The following is a 17,453-nucleotide window of genomic DNA, read 5'->3' as shown; positions in this document are numbered from 1 at the left end:
TAGGCAAAGAACTAGTATTTTACTTGCACGTATTTCTTCATTGTCAAGAATCTAGATTGTAACCAATTGTATGCGAATACTATTATGTAAACCGCGAGAGTTCATTACTTTGAAATCAACGAATTATACATAAGCTTGCACGAACAGAGCCAATAAATTTGACAAAGCGATATCAATTAATCATCCATGCAATGCTTATAAAGTAAATTTATCTCTTGAATATGTAAACTCGTTTCCGTATGTATTATAGGAGACATGTTGGTAGTCTGAAAACTGTCTAGGGTGTTACCTTTTTTCATAGATATTTTAGGCGTAATTCCTGATATTTCCTTTCGGTCGCTCCTGTGCACAATTATAATTGCAAATATTATGCCCATAAAGGTCAAATATGGAGATTTCTGGTGAAACACGTCTTTAAATCTGCAATTTTTCCATGCAAGTGGCGATAATCCGCTACGCGCCATTTCCACGAGGCGCAGCGAATAATCGCCCGTGGTTTGCGACGTTGGAATGTTCTATACAAGTCAACCTCATATTCGCTGTTTTTATATACAAGATATTTGCATGGATGGAGTAGATGACGGGTATGTTTCATTGAATTGGTGCAAAACCCAGCAAGGTAACGATTGATGAAGCCACGAGTGGAATTATTTCAGTTTCTGACCCTCGAGTTGAAATATATCGGTTATTCATTCGGAACAAATACATTTACTTTCTGTGTATCTTATGCTCAAACGTATTGGCCAGCAATATGTAAAATAGACTGAAGTAGAAGATTTCTTATAGTATCCAGAGATTATGTCAGCTGGTAACCGTTTAAGTACTACTGCATTTTGTGTATCTTCGCATGGAACATATCAGTAGTAACATAATTCTCATTCGTATAAAAAATAAATGTCATACAGACCATGTAGACTGTCACGGAATTGTGTATGAGTTATATCAATATGTATATGTTGTGAAAAATGTACTCGGGTTTCATTGCCGCGTAGAGCGTCACCCGAGGGTGGTATATTTTTTCGGCTTAGTTATTTCGAAAACTCAGACCATGCTGCACGAGCAAATTGCCTGCAGCGGGGAAACCTAAGTAGCTAGCTGCGCATATCTATCACAGCTAGTGTACTTAAAGAGCAAATTCTTTATAACCCAATCACATTACGCAGTGTCTTGTCAGGAAGCATACCCCTTTACAGAAGCAAGTCTCCAGTGTAGAGCTGCCTAAATGCCATGTTTGTATATGGTTTGATGTGAAGTCACCAGCTGAAGGCTGCTTTATACATGCCTGCCATGCCTTGTACATCGTTTGATGTGGAGTCACAGAACTCTGTAGGGTTTCGTGTGACGTATACGCTGTGTTTTGGTGACGTTGGACCGGAAGAGTGGACTGGTTTTCTCGATGCGAGGGACCAAGTCTTCGCGACCATCGGGTCTGCGATGTGAGGGATCCTTCAGCAGACTGAGAGGAGCGGACCATGCGTGGGTGCTTCTCTGGCCATTTCCTAGAGCGTGTGGAACCGGAGTTAATATCTTGGTCGTCAAATAGGCGCCACGATAGTTATAGTGTTCCATGTTATTTCCACAACTGCAATTCATAATTTCATTCATACCTATTGCTATATCGTTATGTGAACCATCGATAGGTTCATAATTTCATTCATTCCTATCGTTATATGAACGATTGATAGGTTCATAATTTCATTCATTCCTATTATGTCGTTATATGAACGATCGATAGGTTCATAATGTCTCTCATTCCTATTGTTATGTCGTTATATGAACGATCGATAGGTTCCTCATTTCATTCACTCCTATTTCAATATCGGTTTACGATCGATAGGTTCATAATTACACGTATTGCTATATCGTTATGTGAACGATCGATAGGTTCATCATTCCATTCATTCCTATCGTTATATGAACGATCGACAGGCTCGTAATTTCATTCATTCCTATTGCAATATCGTTATGTGAACGATCGATAGGTTCGTAATTTACACTGCTTTTCAATATTGTTTTATGAACGATACGTTCAAATTTACCTGCCTTTCTAAATTGTTATTTGAACGATACATTCATAATTACATTCTTTTCTAAATCGTTATATGAAAGATACATTCATAATTACATTCTTTTCTAAATCGTTATATGAACGATACATTCATAATTACATTCTTTTCTAAATCTTTATTTGAACGATATATTCATAGTTACATTCTTTTCTAAATCGTTATTTGAACGATACATAATTACATTCTTTTCTAAATCGTTATTTGAACGATACATTCATAATTACATTCTTTTCTAAATCATTATTTGAACGATACATTCAAGACTCTTTATATTGGGGTATAGGTCACTTTTATTTTCTTGATCAGTGATAGGATTTGACGTTCGTTTTGAAATTCCATTCCTTAAAATTAATGTTGAGTTTTTCTCTCGTAGAGTTATTTGTTGATGATAGTTCCATGTTAGGAACTTTATAATTTTCCTTATCTTTTGTTTATAATGGTGTCAGATTTGTTTATATTTAAATTTATAAACAAACATCTTGTAAACGCAGTTGCTTTTGGTGTCTTCCCTAATCCAGTCCCAACCCAGCTTCATCCTGTGACAAATGGTGTCAGAAGTGGGATCATTGGATTAGGAGGAGCATTATTGGATTAGGAGGAGTAGGGACGTTATTTTGCATAGGTCTTGACCCCGGTAAGATTTTTCAGTTATGTTTGAGATTGTGACCTTCCTGACAAGAGATAATTCAGTCGGGTGAGTGAATACCGCACTCGTATTCCGTGTTTTCTTCTTTTCTTTATCTTTTTCCATTTGTTTATTATATATACATATTGCATATATTTGAAGGAATATACGGTCGGTTCGTGTAATCTTGAAATTGTAGGTGTTATGATGGTGCACTTAGGATTGGTGTTCTTATCAACATTATTTATTATGTCGTCACTCAAAGATCTAATGGAGCTGGGCAAACAGTTTCGGTATGAGGGCGAGGCCTTTAGATTATTCGTTCAGGAGGAGCAGTCGATGCTGTCTGTCTTTGTGTCTGAACTTTACTGTCTGTATGTGATGTGATGAGCTGATGAGAAAGCCAGTGACTGTCCGTATTTGTTGGGCCACTGTAGAGCTGTTGGTGGTTGTGTTGTCAGCTGTGAAACTGTGTTAGAGGGGAGGTTTTAGCCATGGTGCTGGTTCGGGTGTCGAGTGGTGGTTCTTTGTGACTTGATATGTACCTAGTGAGCTGCTGTCGGTGGTGATGTTAGGTTCATAGGGACATTGGGGTTATCTCGTGTAGAGGAACCAGGGTTCCGGAACCAACGGACTTGCAAGGTCCAAGTGATCCATGGGTAGGCTGGGAGTGGCGGGCCATGCGTGGTGGCTCCTTCACCATTCGACAGTGGTGGGACTGAAGGTACCCTGTGAATGTCGTTTTGGACACCATGTTATCTCCCACCGTTTGGGTTACATATCATAATCACTACTCCAGCATAAAATACCCACATCATTGCTATAAAACCAGAAATACCATCATTATAGCTTATAGCTATATAAGCTCGCGTCATTATCGCTATTTGAGTGAACTTTTTATCTTTATTGTTAAACGTTAACTATCGCTATTTGAACAAACGTTTTTTTCTTTGTTATTGTTAACGTCATTATCGATGTTTGAGCGAAAGTATGTTACCTGTGTAAGGAAATTGTTAAAAGGCATGAATAACGTAGATATAGTTTCGTCGACGATACTTTTGTATATACGCATACCTGTGAAGAGCATGTTGGTTTATTAGTCGATCTGTTCGACAGACTCCGCAAGGCAAATCTCATAGCAAGACCCTCCAAGTGTAGTATAGCATATTCCAACTTCGAATGCTTGGGCCATGTAGTAAGTGGGTCAGGGCAAGTAAAACCACACCTGGCAAAACTGAAGCAATCAAAGACTCTCCTATGCCAGAAACCATGAAACAGATACGATCGTTTCTTGGGTTTATAGGATTTTACAGGAGGTTCGTTCCAAATTTCGCCGCTATAGCTAGTCCATTGATGGATTTAACTAGGAAGGGGCAGCCCAATAAAGTTTCTTGGGGTTCATGTCAAAAAAGAGCTTTTAACGCTCTTAAGGGAAGATTGATGAGTGCACCGATCCTAAAGTTGCCAAAAATTAAATCGTTCATATTGAGAACTGATGCTTCCGATACGGAATTAGGAGCCATTTTGCTATAAGAGCAAGAGGGGGTAACATTACCCATATCTTATGCTAGTAGGAAATTGTTGCTTAGGGAGCAAAATTGCGCCGTGATCGAAAAGGAGTGTTTGGCACTGGTGTGGGGTATAGGGAAATTCCACACGTACCTTTTCGGAAGGGAATTTGTCCTTAAAACGGACCATCAGCCTCATATATTTGAACAAGGCAAAAGTTGCCAACGCAAAATTGATGCGTTGGGCATTGACTCTGCAACCATATCGTTTCCGGATCGAAGCAATCAGAGGGTCGGAAAACGTAGGGGCCGATAACTTAAGCAGAGTCTGATTTGCATCTTTTTTTTTCTTCAAATGTAAGGAAAGTTTTAGTTAATTTTTGCCACAATTCCGTGTTTTTCTAAAAGTGTTTACACTTTTTTAAAAGGGAGGTCTTGTCACGGAATTGTGTATGAGTTATATCAATATGTATATGTTGTGAAAAATGGACTCGGGTTTCGTTGCCGCGCACAGCCTCACCCGAGGGTGGTATATTTTTTCGGCTTAGTTATTTCGAAATCCTGAGGGAAACTCAGACCATGCTGCACGAGCAAATTGCCTGCAGCGGGGAAACCTAAGTACCTAGCTGCGCATATCTGTCATAGCTAGTGTACTTATAGAGCAAATTCTCTATAACCAAATCACATTACGCAGAGTCTTGTCAGGAAGCTTACCCCTTTACGGAAGCAAATCTCCAGCTGTAGAGCTGCCTAAATGCCATGCCTTGCATATGGTTTGATGTGGAGTCACCAGCTGTAAGAGATCGCTCACATGCGAAATCGTTGGAACCAATAGTATACTAGTATTCAGTAAAATAATTGTAAGATTCACTCTCATTGGTTGTTTCTCGAACTGCTGCGGGATGCTGAATATTTAGCACTGAAGAGTACAAAATGTACAAAAGTCATGGCGGGCAAGATGTTTAGCATTTTTCGTAGACCTAATAATTCACCTAGACTGCGTTGTTTTATAGCCGAAACTGTTATACAAGAGACTTTAAATGCATCGAGGTAGGTAGATTTATATTATATTTATAGTATTCGCATATCCTCCCGTTTGTTTGTAAGCCCTCTGTCCATTTCTGATTTCTAGAATAGTCTATTTCAGTAGTAGCCTCGTCCTACATGCAAGACCTCGACGCTGATATTTATGTTGTGGGCATCATATCACTAAAACACAAATAACATGTGCTATGTCTTACATTGAAGGACTAAGTAGAAGCAGTGTCATCTGCGTCCAATATGTGCAATGTTTTGTTCTAATATTTCAAGAACAATTTGAACAAATAAATAGAAGGAATTCTTGTATGCACGTGTTCAAAGAGATGTAAATCCCAAATTTATGGAATTACTGAGATTTTCAAAGACAGTAATTTCAATCACAACTATGCTTGAAAACAAGCTGGCCCAAGCAAAAATGGTGACCATGTTGCTAAAGATGCTCCCTTTTGATTAAACAAAAGTCAGCAGTGTTGGATACCATCTGGAGACAATCAGTTTAGAATTCATAAATCGGTGAATGCAATGGCTAAGTTTTGTGCATTTTTGATATTTTTTTATTATTTCTGTTTTTCAAATCAGTAGGGAGGTACAAACAAAGGGTATGGTGTGAGAATACTTTAGTAGTTCATAACCAATCAGCAGCATAACAGGCAGTCATTTGTATAATGTAATGCGCAGGTCAGGGGTATTGTTGCTTAAAATTTACTCTTCAAATTATTTATTTATTATTATATAGTACTTATAATATTTGCAGGAAAATTTAGTCTCAGGCTCTGCTCCGTTTTGAGAGAGCATGCCACTAGCTTCCCATCGGTCCGTGGTTTTTCCCAGTGGTTTTCTAGGTTCTTCCTCCACCAGATATATTTACTGTTGTGTAGCATGAAAAATGGCCTTAAGCTACTCATAACGTGTAAGACATCAACCCTGATATTTATGTTTTGGGGATTTAGGTTTTACTGACTAAATAACGGTATGTGTAGTGAGTTCCAGTGTTGACTAACATCAGAACAAGAAGTCAAATTTTCAGGAATATCTCACTCTTGGAAGCCCATCTAAACATTTTTCTACAAATAAAAGTAATAAAGTTTTATCAGACTTTACTTACTCTGATGTCTTTTTTTTAATTAATTCAAATTCTCACACAAGACAGGTTTTCAAGTTCGTTGGCCTACATTTCAGTTGGCAGTAATGCAGTGGAAGTCAGAAATGCCAAAACTGGTTTAAATGATGAGAAGTATCTTGAATGAAATGAAGCTATCTAAGCACTTTCTTAAGTATTAATATATTTATATTCATTTCATTAGCTAAGTATACTTCAACTTTATCTGATTTCAGCATTCCCAAAATGAAGTACATACTTCACGTACAGCAAGAGTAGTATATGCCTAAATACTGTGTTCTCAACGTATTGAACAATTTGTCTCCAAGACATTAGTCAGTTTGATTGTGTAAAATATAAAAATACACTGCTTATCTATAAATCTGCAATAGCGTGGAATAAATTGATACAAGCTGTACTCTGTAGATTAACCAGCCATGCTGTAAGAGTAGAGTGTATGACTCAAATTTGTATGAAGTTGTTCTGGTGGCAAAATTAAATTAATTTTGTATTTTCAGCACTGTATACCTCTATTTTGCTTGAGACGACCTGTCAGAGAAACCACCTGGTGTCACAGCAGATAGGTAAATACCACACCCAGACAGGAATACAGAGCTGAAACCACAGTGACCACAAACCATAGTAGGAGGTATAGCGTGACCACTCTTTTTGTTGTATGCATAATGACGCATTAGAATTTTATTTTACATGTATCAGTTAGTTGCTACCATGGGTAAAAATTGGTTGCATAATCATTGACCTAGTAGAAAACTGAACACCCAGTTATTTCCAACCTATCAATTTTGGTTACAATTATTCACAATGCTACTTTTAACCGATGTGATGATAAAGATTTTGTGATTGAGGGTTTTGTTAGCTTAGCCACAAATGTTTTGTTTTCATTATTTGAAAATATGTTTGAAAATTTCTGAGAACATACAAGTTACTTTAAGATCTTTTAAAGCCCACATTACCCATCCATTGATAATTGTTAAGTTTGGAAACAATTTATTATCCAGTAGCTGGTTTTTATCTTTAGATTCATTACAAAGCAGATGCAGAGATGCTTCCAGGGCATCAGTCATGCAAAATTTGTATTAATTTCCCAAATATTGAAACACAGGAACTCCCACAATTTAAAGTCACTCATACGAAAATGTACTCAGCACTGTAAACAATTTTTATTTAAAGTGCTTCGGGTTAGTCACACCAGTAGAGGTATCATCAGGTTTTTTGCGACATAAGTCTTTTTTCAGGTAGGCAACTGTTTACATCTGGATTCTTCGACTTGACATCAATGGTTCTTAAACGAGATTATATTGGCACATTGTGCCCTGTAGCAAGTATTGTCATAGTTCAAGTCACGTAGAAAGGAAGTTTTACAAGTGCATGTTAAAAATACAGCCTACCTAGAAAAACCAAAATGGCCAATTCCCTGCTTGATTCATCTTCTTTTGTCCCGCAAATACTGGCCGCTGACACTGATGAAGACAATGATTTCTGTTATGAAATACATCTGATTATTGGAGCTGGGAACGTTTTAATGGAGATACCAGTGACTGACACCAAAATGGTGTTAAATACGAGTCCGATGTACACTCTGAATGGACAAAATAGTTTTTCCAGTCCCCCTCCCTCGAACTGTAAATCAAAATTTAATGTAAAGCAGACATGATACGAAACCTAATTAAATTACATACAATTTAAAATTAGATTGCACTTTTCATTTCTTTTCTCAAACAATTTAGCCCTGCTGGATCATGTGCTTCAAAACTATACAGAATTTAAGGGTTAAGATCTGTTGAATAAATAAGACTAAAAAAATGATAATAAGAAGTACAGTTATTTATTTGGTCAAAACACCTCTGTCGGAGCAAGCAAGCTATAGCATTTATGGACCTAAAACCCTAATACAGTATTAAAGAACAGATAAGAATTCTGTCAGTAGTGTGTGCGTGATTTGGATTTTTAATGTAGCTTTAACATATTTTTAGTCATATTGCTATGATGCCTGCAGTGTGGCTGTTTATAGTGATGGCTAGCAATTGGGCATCATGCTGCAGACATGTAACATAATGTCCTAGCCAGTCACATTAACCTGACACCAGGCCAGCCAGTCCTAAAAATAACATCTTAATGTTGAGCGCCAAGTGAGGCAGCTGTTAGTACCATCTTTGCAAGAATTTGGTATGACTCAGCCGAAGTTCTAACCTGCGACCTCCCACATCCATTGTGATGCTATAACCACTTAGGCCAACCAGAGCAGTCTAATCATAGTATTCAGTAAAGTACTAATTTGAGAAAGTGAAACTTTGGCACAGCTTAAGTTTGTTAAAAATTCAGTTTTGGAGCAGAAGTATCTAAAAAATAAAAGATAATACCTTTGAGCACTAGAAAATTGTACTTAACTACCATAAAGAACCATTGGCTATCTGTATGCTTCTTTAGACATCATACTATGAAAGGAAGGTTCTCAGAGAGGAGTTTCAAAACACAAGTTATCTGGCCAAATTAAGGAGTTAATCAATTGGTAATTAAATATTAAGCATAATCATTGTCAAAAATGGAAAATAACATATTCTGAGAGCTACATAAAAAATGGAATATGTGTTATTTTGAAAAATTATCTTTGTTCCTTTAAATATTTATAATTTTAACAGATGAATTTCCCTAAAATTATATAATCAATGTACCATTAAAAGATTTGTTGTGAATAATTAGATATTTACTATGTTGAGTAACTTAGTCTTTAAACATGCCACAATTTGTATGCAGCATGTCATTTTCAGTTAAACAGCTTATTTTGTTTCATTTTTCAGTTACTTTGTTTCAGACAGTGATACAATTGATATAGTGAAGGTTTGTTTTTTACATTTTCAAATGCAAATGTCATCATTGCTTGAATATACGTTATGTATAAAGACTGGCATTCTAAAATTTTTTTACCTAAAGACTATAATGAATGATTAGTTTAATTGTAGAGAATATAGAATATAATTTTATTTTTTTTTTGTGCATTATCAGATTCGATATGAGGACTTTTAATTTTTTTTTTGAGATCCCACTAACTTGTTGTGCTTCCTGTTCAGATAGAAGTTACATTATAATGAAGTAAACAATATTTTCATCGTGACTTTAAATTAAAACAAAGCTGTCAACATTGCGTAGAGGTTTTTTTACTTATTGACTATGGAATTTTATATTGTTACAGGAGGCATAATCTTTAATGAGATTTTAAAAATAATTTTGGGTTAAGAATATCAGAGTATTATTATCTTTATTGTTAAGACTCTTTTTCTTCATAATGGGTTTATGATTTTGATTTCAAGTCCATACTCGTATGCTTTGACTGAATTGTATAATGATTGGGTTTTAACAGCCATTTAACACATTCCATATTATATGGACCATTTTGCAAGAGAGGATAAGGAGGAATCTGGGACTTCCTTATTTTAATAAACAGTTTCTATATTAAAATGAAGGTAATAACAGTAAATTTGTCATATACTAGGTTGGAATTAAAGTTTGAACAGAAGGTATATTAAGATATACTGTTTTTGTTAACTTAAAAGAAGAACCAAATTTTAATGCCTTATAGTCTCATGTAGTATATAATAATAATAATAATAATAATGAGGATTTTGTATAGCGCCTAATCTTTAGAAGCTCTAAGCGCTTTACATCATTAGACAACACCTATAAGATAAAAAACATATATAATGATATGATTACAAAACAAACGCCATGAAATAAGAAAACATAACAAACACGCTGAGAATATTTAAGGTGGGAAACATTAGGTCTTTAAATTTGTTCTTGCAGTCGAAATAAGTGAGATTTTAGAGCACTCTTGAATGGGATCACTGTGTTTTTGTGTCTAAGTTCAGTGGGCAATTCATAACACGTTGCTGGGTCCTGGTATGCAAAAGAACGTTGGCCATATGACTTTGTTTTCATAGTGGCAATAATGAGTATATGATTTTCAGAAGAGGAGCGTTAAGTATATTGCTGGTGTGCACATGTGAGTGAGGTCAGATAGGTATGTTGGACTATAGTCCGACAGTGAAACGTTGCACAGAGAACAAATTTTGTGTTTGATTCTGGATGGAATGGATAGCCAGTGTAGGGTATATAGCAGCGGGGAGGTGTGCTCTGATCATGATACTCTAAGTATGATCTGAGCAGCTGTGTTTTGAAGTTTCTGGAGTAGATATTGAGATGAACCAGACAGAATTGATTTACAATAGCCCAGTCTTGAAAGTACTAATGAACACACAAGTGGCATCAACTGAAAGATATTTGAGAATGGAGCTGATGCATCGCAGCTCAAGATATGCAGCCTTGCATATGTTCATGACATGTTGGTGCAATGTGAGAGTACTGTCCAGAGTAACACCTAGGTTTCGTACTGATTGTGTGATTTTAATGTTGGTGTTGCTGATACTTATTTTTTGAGGTAAAGGATGTGAATGAGTCTTTTTTTGTGATTAGAATGGCCTCAGTTTTATCATCATTCATCCGCAGCTTGTTACATGTCATCCATGATTTCACAACTTAAATGCACCTCTCTACACCTTGGATGATAGTATAAATTTCAGTTGGGTGGCTAGATTTGTATATTTGGGTGTCATCAACATACAGTTGGTGAGACACTGGATGATGATCTATGACACTTGAGAGCGGCTGAGTGTAGAGAATGAAGAGAACGGGTCCAAGAACAGACCCCTGTGGAACACAACAATATAGATCAACTGGGCTGGAATGTATTCAATTTGTAGACACAATATGTGTCCTGTTGACCAAGTAGGACTTGAGCCACAGTAAGGCTGTGTTATGAATGCCAAATACATGCTGGAGACGGTGAATATATCTTGGTCTATTGCGTCAATTGCTGCAGACAAATCAAGGATGGTGAGGACTTTAATCTTTCCGCTAACCCAAGCAGACAGAATGTCATTAACTACTTTTAGAAGAGTAATGTCAGTACTGTGGCAAGGGCGATAAGAAGATTATACATTACTAAAAAGACTATTTGAATTCAGATGAGATACAAGCTGGGATAGAACAACCTCTTATAAGATTTGTTTATATGAATTTGAGATTACAAACTGGGCGGTAGTTCTTTAAATCGTTATGGTCTAGTGTTGGTTTTTTCAGCAGAGACTTTACAATAGCAGTTTTGAAAAATGAATCTTTTGCTTCATCTCAAGTTAATATCAGACATTATTCGTTTTCATTGATATTTGTGTTATGAATCATTCATGCTGTGGGCTAATACAAGATGTAATATTTGTTCTGGCAAATCATAATACCTGCAGAAGGAACAAATATTGGGACTTGCTATTTCTGTGTCTCCACCTATTGAAATGATAACTTGCTACAATCACTTGAACTTATTTCCCTAGCTACTGAGGAATCTTTGTATTTCTGAAGAAACAAAAAAAAAAAAATGCCAGAACATGTAACTATATTTGGACTAATCTGACCTTTATTCATCTTCGATGTGACTTAAACTAGGCTTGAAACAATCATATCTTGCATAAATTCAAATATTTAAAAGCCATTTTCACCCATTAATCACATCAACTTGACAACAACAAAATGGTTCACTTATTGTTATGTAGGATAATCAAAGACATCATTTCAAGCCCTCTCGGATTGATGCATAAATTTTCATTTCATTCTAGGGAGAGTTATTGTTTGCCAATAATATCCTGCACATTATGTTTTGTTAACTTGTAGTAGCTTGAAATTTATAATTTTATTGGTGAACTTAAAGCATGGTTTGACAAATCTCCAATTAGTAACGAAATACAACATTCACCCAGTGAGGCAAGTACTAAATGTTTTATTTGACTAGAATAAAGTTTTGCTCTACCAGTTATGATACAAATATAAAAATTAATGTTAATGACCTGAAATCAGTCATATGAAGGATTGTTAATGGAATATATTCTATTACCCTTCTGACAACAGTTACATGTAATTAAATTTAGACCAGTCTGCTCACCGTCTTGTAAACATTTATTAGTACTGAAGAGTGAAAGGTAAGCACTTGTATGAGTTTGATAAAAACAAATGGAAAACAAACTTAGTGTAGAATGTATGAACTTTTAATGAATAAAGTGGGCAGTGTTCTTAACATTAGAAACAATTATCAGCAGTGTTGCACTTTGAGGGAGGCCTGTGACACCCTCCCATCTCAAACAGCCTATGTCCCCCATATATTGATAATTATAAGGGCCAGAGATACATAAAATACCCCCCCCCCCCCCACGAAAGCCCAACCAGTATGCGACACTTGGTCAGCACTGACTCTAAATTCATCTTATCATAGAGTGGTTTGACAATCTTGATACCCGATATTTTTAACTCCCATTTATAAAAAGTTGGATTGTTTAATTTTAAGCCCCAAAAAGGTAAAGACCAAAAAACTTGCCAGTAGCTTCCCATGGATCGGTGATTCTTGTCAGGTTGTTATGTATAACCTAATGTGTGCTGAAAAATGGCATTAAACCCACAACAGCAACAACAATGATTTTGATTCCTCTGATACTACAGTGATGGCATTCATCATGACATTATTGCAAGCTTGTTGATTTTTAAACCTGTACAATAATGCAATTCTCAAAATGAATAGGAGATAAGTTTGCTAAACAGATTATTAAGAAATTCATCTGAACAATGTCGGTCTAAAATATCTCCCATTGCAGTAAACAATATGATTATGCCAGTCTGGATCAGGTCCAGTGTTGGAGGAATGGGGTTGTTCCAAAATTTCCTTCAGGCCTTGACTTCTTTGCAAGGGCACCAAAGCTAAACTGTGTGTGTCTATTCACTCCAAGTGTGCATACTACCTAATAAACATGTGCAAGAATAAAACGATGGTCAAATTTAAAGTGACAAGTGACTGTACATTTGTGTGTGTATGTTTCTTTTTAAGCGGGAGTGGGTGCATGCCAGACACACACACACACACACACACACACAACCCTTCTGGCTATGTTGATGCAAAGTGTTTATAATGCAAAACTCTGCAAAAACATATTGGACAAAGTACAGTTGTTCACATGCATGTGATATGGGTTCCATTATTGAGTAGTGGAACAAGTTTGCTAACATTCTCTATGGAAAACTAACTTGCTGTTTCAAGGCATGTCATGTATTTGCATCAGTACCTATTAATTTGTCTTTGCAGTGTTTTACATATAACTGAATAGTTTGTAAACAAAGCTTCCTATTTGCATTGTTATTTACAGTAGTGAAATCATGACAGTTAAATTAGCCTTAATGTTCTAGTGTCTTATATCCATAAACATTGTTGAAGTTTTTCATACCAAAACAGTTTGATTATTCCAATTTTAATTCTAAGTAAACTTGACAAAAGTCTTAAGGTAGTGTATGAAATCATTTTTTATCTTGGCTTTGATTTCATTTTACCGATTATAATCTTATTATAGGTTTCACGGCTAATAAAAGCTGTAAGCTTGTTTCAAAAGATCATGTTTTGTCTTTCTTATTACAGATTGTTGTACTGAATAAACTGGAAACTTCCCATGATAATGAAAAGATGAAGTCAATAAAGAGATGCAGATAATTAACCAATTATGGTAAATGCAAATAGATCAAATTATGTTACTAAAATAGGCATGATAATAAATGCAAGACTGAATAAAATGCCACTAGAATATGGTTGATATACTGTACCTACTCAAAGATACAAAGAGCAGTCAGCAAGGAACAATGATTTGAATATGGCAGATGCTGTAAACATTAACAAAATGTTCGGTATTTATGTTAACTTTTTAATCAGCTGGTCTGATTATAATCATCAAGTACTGGATCAGTTTGTCTGGCCATCCATCTGTTCATCTGCAACTACATTTCATCTTAATCCATGGGTAGAAATTGAAACTGTATGAAAATGATATACAATATAGCGATTCTTGACCAAACTGTATATACTGAGTTTTACATGGCAAGTGATGAAAGTAATTCTATTTCAATTTGTAAAGTAAATTATTACTTTTCTTCCTTACAGCAATTTTTCAGTTTCATAAACGTTTTATACAATTTTTATGCTCAGCTTGTTACATAATCCCTGTTAGCACAATCACCACACCCCCACAGGTAAAAATAAGGTTAACAATTGGATTTGCAAACATAGATGACATTTTTGGATTGTCCTGCCAGTATCGCAGTTTAAAATGTTTAAAATGTTCATCAAATATTACATTGTATCTGTTTTTCAGTGGGGCTATCATGTTTTATAAACACATCTCTTTGTTCTTGTTATTTCTATTCCATCTTATGATTATTTAAATATGTAAACTTTGTCTAGCTAAGACTATAATATGAACAATATAATATTTTTTAAAAAAATATATACCTAAAAGTTTTGTAATTAAGCTTTTCTTTTGCATTATATTTTTTCGTATAATGTATGCAATAGTAGATTGCAAATATGCAATTTTTACCTTTTATAGGCTTCTTTATAAGATAATAAATATATGCTGTCCCAATTTTGTTACGCTTATTTTATCCTTCAGATGTGTTGATTGTATTTCACTGCATGCAAGAAACAATCTTCTTGTTTTAGCTTTGCAGCCTGAGTGAGTAAAGAATGTATCATTGGGGGCCGTCCATTTAGTACATGCGCATGGAGGGTGGATGTAGATGTGTCTACTGATGATGTATGTACACGTATGAAAGGGGGTGGTGGTGGTGAAACCTCAATAATAATTTGTCTAATACATAACCTGTTTGACTGGGTTCAGTCGGCATTTGAATTTTATTAGATGAGATACAAGCTGGGATAGAACCTCTTCTAGATCAACTTTTCAACGCTACGCAGCTTATTTCTTGGTGCAGCAAGACATTCTACATCGGTGGTATATGTGTTATTAAACACATTAATATTATTAATCCTTGATCATTTCTGAGTATTAAATATGGGCCATTCTTTAGAATTCTGGGTGTGTCTGCATCAAGCATACGTACACAGGAGTGAGATGTAAAAAAGCATGTGTGTGGGGGGGGGGGGTCAAGCTTTGCCAGATTTTTGTGTATGTATTAAATGGATGGACGCTTGACAGTTAAAGTGGTATACTATCTAATTTAGTATGTTTCCTTTGTCAATTTTAGGTCCATTGCCCAGCAGATCTCGTGATCTATGCTCTGACCAGTAAAAGCATGTGAATTTAAGTCACCCAAATTGTGTAGGTATTTCTCATATGGGTCTCCAGATTTGATTGTGCTTTATAAAGTTTTGAAACATAAGAAAGATGGAAGAGAAGAGAATGAAATTACCACTTTTAGCTTGCAAACACAGTGACATTTGCATATATGATTAGCAGCATATTTTATACCCAGATATTAATGTGAAATTCTATGCTAAATCATAATATTGTAAAATTGTCACAATTTTTCAGTTGTTTTAATATCAACTTAATTTTCAATAAAAAGTAAGTGAATAATTGATATCATGTATGTGTATTTCTAGCATGTAATATTTTCATTTTATCTTCCCTCACGAAATTCTCTAAAATGTTCCACTTGTTAAAAGTATGCTCAGTTTAGTGTTTATGACAGTTTGGATTCATGTATTTCTATGTTTATCTGGTAAAAATGGAAAAACCTGCCCATCATTCATCTGCTAAACAACCAGAAAAATGAAAGCAAAACTTAGCACACTGCATCCATGCAGAGTTTTAAATTTTTAAGGATAACACCAAATCTGTCAATAAGTATGGATACTTAAATTCAAACTTTGAACAACTTCTTTTAAAAAATCACTGAATATATTTTCATACATTTATCAGAAAGTATCAAGGCATTATGCTGATCCACTCTCCTTATAGCACGACTTTTACTCCACATAGAGACATTGGTAAGCAACTCTCTCACAAACATCTGTGCAACAGAAATTTCACATTAAGCACGAGTGTATTAAGTACTTTATAAATTTTTCAAATGAATTTGATCAATCATCATATTTGGCCATCAGTACTCAAAGGGATAATCTTTAAAATGACTTAAAATGGCAGGGATCTTTGCATAATATCTAGCTTTGAGGGACTTCCCATAATAGATTTCAGCATAATAAAAGTTTGCTTGTAAGAATGATGTCATTCATTTATAATAGTGGTTGATGACATTTCCCTGTTAGTGTGTCTGTTATATTCTGTAGTAAAATCCACATGAGATGGAACAAATTACAGAATTATCACATGAATTATTTCTCACTTTTTCAGAACCTCTCTTGAGAAGTTCCTAGATACTTTGGCAAGTGAACAGTGCTGCAGTAACCAGTTTCCAAGAAGGAAATAATTATGAACAATTTAGACAGAAAAGAGCATCATACATGATTTTGTACAGATGTTCACCTGAAGCTTTGCACTCCAATCTGATTGACATGTGTAAAAAATACTACAATTTAATTCATTTTGGCATTAATATATAATGAGATCAAAACAAAGTGTCATCACATTGTTACATCTTAAATGTTGCCAGCATGACGTTCTCGTTGGAGCATCAGTGCTTATTCTATTGGTTATTTGCAGCATAATTGATGATAGAAGCCAAATGATCCTTTGGAGTAATAACTACCCATTGTGTATTTAATGATTTTATAAGCTTAAGCTCATGAGCTTCTAATGAGATAATATTGGACATGATTACAGCAGATTGTACACCATTTTAAATGTTTTGAGACATCGACTATCATTCTTCAATAAATGTTTCATTTTGAGAAAGTTAAGTCTCTATTGTGCTTTTGTCTCACTTGCTCATACTATCGAAAATAACATGATTAATTGTTATTGTGCATTAGCTGAAAGATGAGAAAAAAATTCTGTAATGGAACAACATCCTGCTTTCTGTTACCATTTTTTATTTTTTCTGTTCCACCTTAAGCCAGACATTCATTAAAGTTCAGCTTGTATGCTTCTCTGATTCAGAACGAAATGTTTCTGTGAGAATACACAGAATTTACCTCTCTCCTAGTGTCTGCTATTAAAGGGCATGGTGGTTTTTATTATATTTTTGTCAGCAATATAAAGTTTTAATTCAATACATAATTCCCGCAAAGTGTTTCTCAGAGGTTTTAGATT

General features: G+C 35.2%; 1 long non-coding RNA gene across 3 annotated transcripts; it reads left to right on the top strand.

Annotated features, from left to right (window-relative positions):
* Nucleotides 1-12,341: 12,341 nt before the first annotated feature.
* Nucleotides 12,342-17,096, top strand: LOC149802276 (uncharacterized). Of its 3 annotated transcripts, none has more exons than XR_016420516.1 (4): nt 12,342-12,389; nt 13,868-13,952; nt 15,487-15,560; nt 16,596-17,096. It is a non-coding gene; the product is annotated as an uncharacterized LOC149802276 (long non-coding RNA). The 3 variants fall into 3 exon arrangements; XR_016420518.1 differs by lacking the exon at nt 12,342-12,389 and adding an exon at nt 12,406-12,445; XR_016420517.1 differs by lacking the exon at nt 12,342-12,389 and adding an exon at nt 12,606-12,761.
* The last annotated feature ends 357 nt before the right edge of the window (nt 17,097-17,453 follow it).

Source organism: Sinohyriopsis cumingii, chromosome 4, assembly GCF_028554795.1.
Source record: "Sinohyriopsis cumingii isolate HCF-2022 chromosome 4, ASM2855479v2, whole genome shotgun sequence".
Taxonomy (NCBI): Eukaryota; Metazoa; Mollusca; class Bivalvia; order Unionida; family Unionidae; genus Sinohyriopsis; species Sinohyriopsis cumingii.
This window is presented reverse-complemented; position numbering and strand designations above follow the sequence as displayed.